Here is a 6,714-nt window from a genome sequence, read left to right on the forward strand (position 1 = left end):
GAGACAAAAGGAAGGAGAGAGAGAGAGAGAGAGAGAGAGAGAGAAAGAAAGAAAGAAAGAAAGAGAAAGAAAGAAAGAAAGAAAAGAAAGAAAGAAGAAAGAAAGAAAACACATGGCTGGCAAGCCACTCCCACCAGGTCACATGGCCGGCAAGCCACTCCCACAAAGGAAGCCACACCCACAGTAGGTTCCAAAAAAATTTGAAACCCACCACTGGCAACAATCCACCATGTTTGATTTTCAGGAGATCCCATGTCTTTCTTCCCTTGGAGAAGACAAGTACTTGGACCCACCCCAAATCAATCACGTTTAATTTCTATTAGGTGTGGAGGGGGAGAGAGAAAGACATGTTGGTTGTGCAAATTGTGACTCATAATGAAAAATTACGTCAGGCTGGATTATTTGCCAAACGATCGGAGCTTAGTATACCAAAACAAATGTTTTGGGGTTCTTGGTGCTCTCTGAGCTTGATAGTTTTTTTTGCAGAGGTTTCGTTACCCAAACTAGGTAACATCCTCAGTACTACAGTAGACTAGCACTGATGATGTTATGTGACTTGCAGGGATGGCTTCAAAAATTGACGGCAACGAGAGCTTGCTTCGGCAGCACATATCCCTAAAATTGGAACGATACAGAGAAGATTAGCATGGCCCCTGCACAAGGATGACACTCAAATTCGTGAAGGTTCCCTATTTTAAAGTTTACCCATCAGTTATTCCTGTTAGGTATAGCTACTGATTGTACGGTTATAGAGACTAACTTGATTTTGTATTTAGTAACGGCAGCAAGAATGTTGGTGGCGCAATACTGGAAGAAGGAAGATTTGCCTACTATTCAAGAATGGACATTAAAAGTTACAAACTTAGCAGAGATGGCTAAAATATCAGCATATCTCAAGGACCACTCAAATGAGAAATATAAACTGGAGTGGAGAAGATGGATTGACTATATTCAAAATAAATATGAGACTAAGAAATTCCAGATAGTTTATGACTGAAGAAGCAAGGATGATATAATCTGTTTAGAGTTAGCCTAACAAAAGAGGAGTTAAAGCTCAAATGAAGATGATACTAACTGTTTTTAAAGTTTATTTTAGAATATCTTTGTTAAAGATTTTATACCCTGTATTGTTCTGGGACGTCGGGGGGGGAGGTTGGGGGGTTGGGTCCGGGTGGGGAGGGTGGGGGAGGTAAATATTGTAAAAGCCTTTTTTTCCAAAAAAAATCAATTTAAAAAATTGCAAGCAATGGGTTTGCTGAACAATTGCTGGGTGGGCGTGGCTAGTCAGCCTCCTTCACCATGATGGGGGGGGTGCTTTTTCGCCCTCCCCGGGCTCCAGAGGTTCTAGGAGGGCAAAAATGCTTATCCTGGGCTCTGGAGGCCGCTGAAGGATGGAAACAGGCCCGTATCTGGACTTCCAGAACTTCCAGTAGGCCCATTTTTTTGCCCTCCCCAGGCTCCGGAGGCTTTCCTCAAGCCCTCTGGGGGGGCGAAAACTGCTTCCCCAGGCTGTGGAGGCCTGGTTCCCCCCCCTCCCCAAGCCTCCGTATGGGCCCTGCACTTACTGGCATGATGAATGGGTAAAGTGACCAGATTTTAAAATGGTTAAGGGGACATCATTGCCGGGGGGGCGGGTGTTCTTGATTAAAATTTTTGCTGCCCGGCGCTGCAGCTGAGAAGAAGCCGCCAAAGCTCCCGCTGGTGTCCCCGCCCGTGCAGCGGTGGTGCCGCCTCCCCCTCTGCTCGGAGCACCTGAGATGGGCACTGCATTACTCCTGCCGCCCCTGCCTCCTCCTCCACTGTGCTTTTGAGAAGCCATGGGGCCTTTTGTTTCCTGCTCCTGCCCCCTCCACCACCTTCCTACTGGCTCCCATGGCCTCATGGCTCCTCAAAAGCACGGTGGAGGAGGAGGGTGCAGGACTAATGCGGTGCCAGCTCAGGTGCTCCAAGTGGAGGGGGGAGGCGCCGCTGCCACAGGTGGGGGTGCCGGCGAGAGTTTGGCAGCTTCACCTCAGCCGCAGCACTGGGTGGCAAAAGTTTGAATCAATAACAACCCCCCCCCCATTCCATTCCCAGGCAGAAGAAGAGACTCCAGGAGGAGAGCTAGCCAGTCATGGAAGGCATTTGAGAAGGAGAAAAAGGAAACTTTTCAAGAAGTTCAGAAGCAGCTGCTTCTCCTCTGGGCTGGAGGGAGGGAAGGAGAAGGAAGGAGGGAGGGAGGGAGGGAGGGAGGGAGGGAAGGAGGGAAGGGAGGGAGGGAGGGAAGGAGGGAGGGAAGGAAAGAGGGGGAGGAGGCAAAAGGGAGGAAGGGGAGAGGGAGGAAGGGAAGAGAAGGGGGGAGAGAGGAAGAACCCGGCTTTCCCAAGAAGAGTCTGCTCCAGGCCGGAGAGGGCGAACCAAGAAGTTTAGATGGGACTTTGCTGGTGTTTGCAAGCAGTCTTCCCCCAATGCCCCCCAAACCCTTTCAAAAGCCACCCCCATCGCCAGCCTCTCCTAACAGGATCCCCGCCTGTCTCCCCTCGGCTCACCCAGACAGGTTGCTGACAGCGGCTTGCACGGCATGGCTGCAGGGGAGAGCGGCGCCCGAGAGAAGCGGGTAAGAAAAAAGAAACTTTCTGATGGCTGAGCCGCTTGGCCCGGGAACCGAGCCTCCTCCTCGCCATGCTGCCGCCGCCAAAAAACCGTCGCTCTCCCTGCAGAAAACGTCATGTGTTGGTGCGCGCATGTGCAGGAGGGGAGGAGCCTTGCCCCTCGTCAGGTGCTGCGAGCGAGCTGAGCAGAGAGAGGGAAACCACTGTCCTCTAAATGCACATCAGGAATGGACACTTCAGAGAAATAAAAACTTTTTTTTTTAACGGCGTCCTTTTTACAATTATGATTTCGGCATCTTTTCTTTCTTTTGGAAAATGGTACTTTTTGAACACGTCCGCCTGGCACGGGCAAATCATTAAAAATCGTGACTGTCCCGCCAAAAGGGGGAGGTCTGGTCATCTTATGAATGGCCATGTGGAGAATCCTGGAGGAGGAAGGGGTGGGGTGGGAGGGGCATGGTGGGGTTGACATGGACAACCAGGGGTGGCATTGGGGGTTCACTGAACTGGGCAGAATCCTAGCTAGAGGATTTCCTAAAGCCATGCAAGCCCCCAGCATGCCTACCTCTAGACGAGGTAAGGAAATGCTTGCAAGAAAACAATTGAGCTGAGAGAGCACCAATGACTCTTCATTTTTAACCCCGAGCTACACGTATCTCCATTATTGGAACAAACGTGTGTGCAGAAAACATAAGAAAGTTTTCCATTCGTGTTCTTCTATTTTTCAGATCTCCACGAAAATGCCTTCTACCTTCCTTCTGTTCTGCTAGTCAGATAGCTTGTGGTTCATAGCTTTGGTCAGTGAGGGAGGGATGATTTATTAAAGGATCCACTCACAAACTTCTAGCAGACATTCAAAAGTTCAGGATCTTTTCCAATAGAAAATGCTCAAGGGAAAGATATAGAACGCCTCTGTTTACCAAGAGTAGAGAATATTTGTAGTTCAGGATTGAATCGAGCTCCCTTCATGGTTGTAAATAAGCATTCTAATTGTAGATGGGTGCCCTGGTAGGACCTCCCACGGGGGTTTAATAGATGATAATTATCATTGTTCTTTACAGAAAAGTAAATGAAACACGTATGAAATCATACACTTTATAGATAAAATTGAGGGTGGTGGAGAAACAGAGAGAAAGAGATGATTCTTCCCCTTACTCAGTGATAAAGTGTAGGTCATCCATTAAAACTAACTGCAGAGAGATTTAGAACTGAAAGGAGGTTTTTTTTTCCCACTCAACTATTTTCATTCAATGAGAAATATCTGCAAGGATTCTCAATCATCCATGTCTTCAGTGGTGGTATCAGCCAGTTCGGATCAGTTCAGGCAAACCGGTAATGGCAACTTGCAGGGGGTTGGGCCATCTACCCATCCTGGCTGTATGTCATCTTATTTAGCCACATTTTCTAAGCCGCACACATGCATGCAAGCTCTGTGCGTTACCAAAGTGTATGTTCAGAGAGCACACACACACTCATGAAGAGGTTGGGTGCGCTTGCGTGCTCAAATTGTTGGTGCGCGGTGAACCCGGTGGATAGCAATAGCAATAGCAGTTAAACTTATATACCGCTTCATTGGGCTTTCAGCCCTCTCTAAGCGGTTTGCAGAGTCAGCATATTGCCCCCACAGTCTGGGTCCTCATTTCACTCACCTCGGAAGGATGGAAGGCTGAGTCAACCTTGAGCCGGTGAGATTAGAACCGCTGAACTGCAGATAACAGTCAGCTGAAGTGGCCTGCAGTACTGCACCCTAACCACTGCGCCACCTCGGCTCATGTAAATGCATGTGAAACCCACCTCTGCAGGTCATGGTTCTCCCAAAGGTGTTTTTCCAAAAAGCAACTGGGCTTTTGGAGGGTTTTTTTCCTTTGAAAACATTTTGTTTCACAGCGAAGAAGCTAATGTTAGAACAGAAGAATCTTCTTAAACGAGAAGTGGAACATTTTCAAAAGAAAAAACAACAACAGCATCCTAAAGTTGCTTTTTTTTGGAAAAAGCAACTTTAGGATGCAACTGTAGAATTCTCTGGCTGCGGTTTTTCATCATGGGATCTAATTTGGAGAGTTTGTAAGGGGACTTGGCAAGTTCATGACTAATCAATGGTTACTCCTTTTTATGGCTCTTTTTATTACTGGTAGATTTGCACCCATTCATTTAGCGACTGATCGAAGCTACAACACTGAAAAAAGTGACTTATGACTGGTTTTTTTACACTTATGGACCATTGCAGCATCTCCATGGCCGTGATCAAAATTTGATGTGCTTGGAAACTTACATGTGTTTATGACAGTTTCACAAACCTGAGGTCATTTGACCAACATTGTAACTTTCCCAGCCAACGTTTTGAGAACCAACATCAATGGGGGAAAGCTGGATTTGCTCAATGACTGAACAATTCACTTAAGAGCTGCAGTGATTCACTTAACAACTATGGTTTTAAAATCAGGAAAAATCCAGAGCATAAGATGTACCTTTTTCCCTCAAAAAGAGGGTGAAAATCTGGGTGAGTCTTATACACTGAATACAGCATTTTTGGCCTCCTGAAACCCTGCCCCCTTTTGCAAAAATGGCCATGCATAGCCATTAGGAGGCTTATAGATTGCTCCCTGGGTGATGGGGAGGGCACAAATGAGCGAAAAATGGGCCACGGAAAAATATCCTCTCCTGATTGGTTGTTTGGCTGATCAGTTTCCTATAAAAGAAGCTCTGTCAGCAAGGGAGTTCAGTGCCTCACAGGGAGTATTGAATAAAGAGCTGTTAGAAGTCACTCTGGCCTCATCTCCATTCTTCATCCAGAACATAATTGATCTACATGGTTGGCCTCATTTAAAGTTGTCAGAGTTGTTTATTTAAAAAAAAACTCAGATAGAACATGAGAAGAATTAGTTAATTATTTAGTGCATTATTTTAAAGTTTTATCTGACACCTAGAATTCCAAAGGAAATACTGCTATTGAGAAAACGCTGATTCTTACAATCTAAGGACCAATCTAACTGTTGATTTAAACTAGATTTAGGGATTTTCTCCCTATTTGCTATTTCCTATTTTCTTAACAAGAAAAGACAGTTTTATGAGGGATCACTGAAGAAGTCTTATTTTCCCCGTTTACCTCAATATATCCACTCTACAGAAGCATTTTGTCTGCTCATCATCTTAACTGATGCTGAAAATTTTCCTTTACCTGCTAAGCCAATGCATGGGAAGCCCAGAAGATGAATTGGTATTGAACAGAGGCTTCCTAGATTCTACAAGAAAAGAGAGTCCTTTTTTTAAAAAAGGAGAAGCAATAAATGGAAAACAGAGCAGCTCCTATTGATTGTGTGATGTCACCCCCCACCCTCTTAACTCAATTCTCCTGGACAGCTCCGTTCTTCCACCTAAAGCATTTGACAATGAAAGCTGAAAGTGTTTTGCACCATCTACCATGTACCAATAGCTTGTCTGGAAATGGAATACTTCAGTTCTTCAATATATATTCCCATGTTTCTATCCTACCACCAAGATTTGGTTTCCTCATTTCAGCAGAGCTTTGTAAAGACCCAGCTTATGCCATTGTGTATGTTGATAAAAATGGGATCATTGAGATTTAATATTTCATTATTTTTTCCAGAATTCAAGAATTTGTATTTTCCTTCCTTCTTTCCTTCCTTCTTTCCTTCCTTCTTTCCTTCCTTCTTTCCTTCCTTCTTTCCTTCCTTCTTTCCTTCCTTCTTTACTTCCTTCCTTCCTTCCTTCCTTCCTTCTGTCAGAGTTCCAAGTAACACCCCCAACAAAAGAAGTCTCTGAGACTTGAAGTTCCTCAAAGTTCCATTTTATAAGAGATGTCATTTTGGCACATCTGGGAAAACCCAAATCTGAAAGCTTCCAGGTTTTCCCCACCTAAATAAAAGTCCAGGTCCCTGCCCAGCACCCACATGTTTATCACATGGCCCAATCAAGCACCATCCCAACTGGAGATGCCTCCCAGACATACCCTTCCAACTGTAGGGCAAGATGACCCTGACTCTCAGAGAAAGGAATGTATTATGGCTATATTTTCCCACAGCATTAAATATGGCAGGCCTGAAGGTCTACTGCAAAAGATGGCTTCCACGCCTGACACTTTCCTTCCTTCCTTCCTTCCTTC

The 6,714-nt window shown here is 45.5% G+C and overlaps 1 non-coding gene across 1 annotated transcript; it reads left to right on the top strand.

The window, feature by feature from the left end:
* Nucleotides 1–590: 590 nt before the first annotated feature.
* On the top strand, nucleotides 591–698 carry LOC116505112. Its single transcript, XR_004254898.1, has one exon. It is a non-coding gene; the product is annotated as a U6 spliceosomal RNA (small nuclear RNA).
* The last annotated feature ends 6,016 nt before the right edge of the window (nucleotides 699–6,714 follow it).

This window comes from Thamnophis elegans, chromosome 2 (assembly GCF_009769535.1).
Source record: "Thamnophis elegans isolate rThaEle1 chromosome 2, rThaEle1.pri, whole genome shotgun sequence".
NCBI lineage: Eukaryota > Metazoa > Chordata > Lepidosauria > Squamata > Colubridae > Thamnophis > Thamnophis elegans.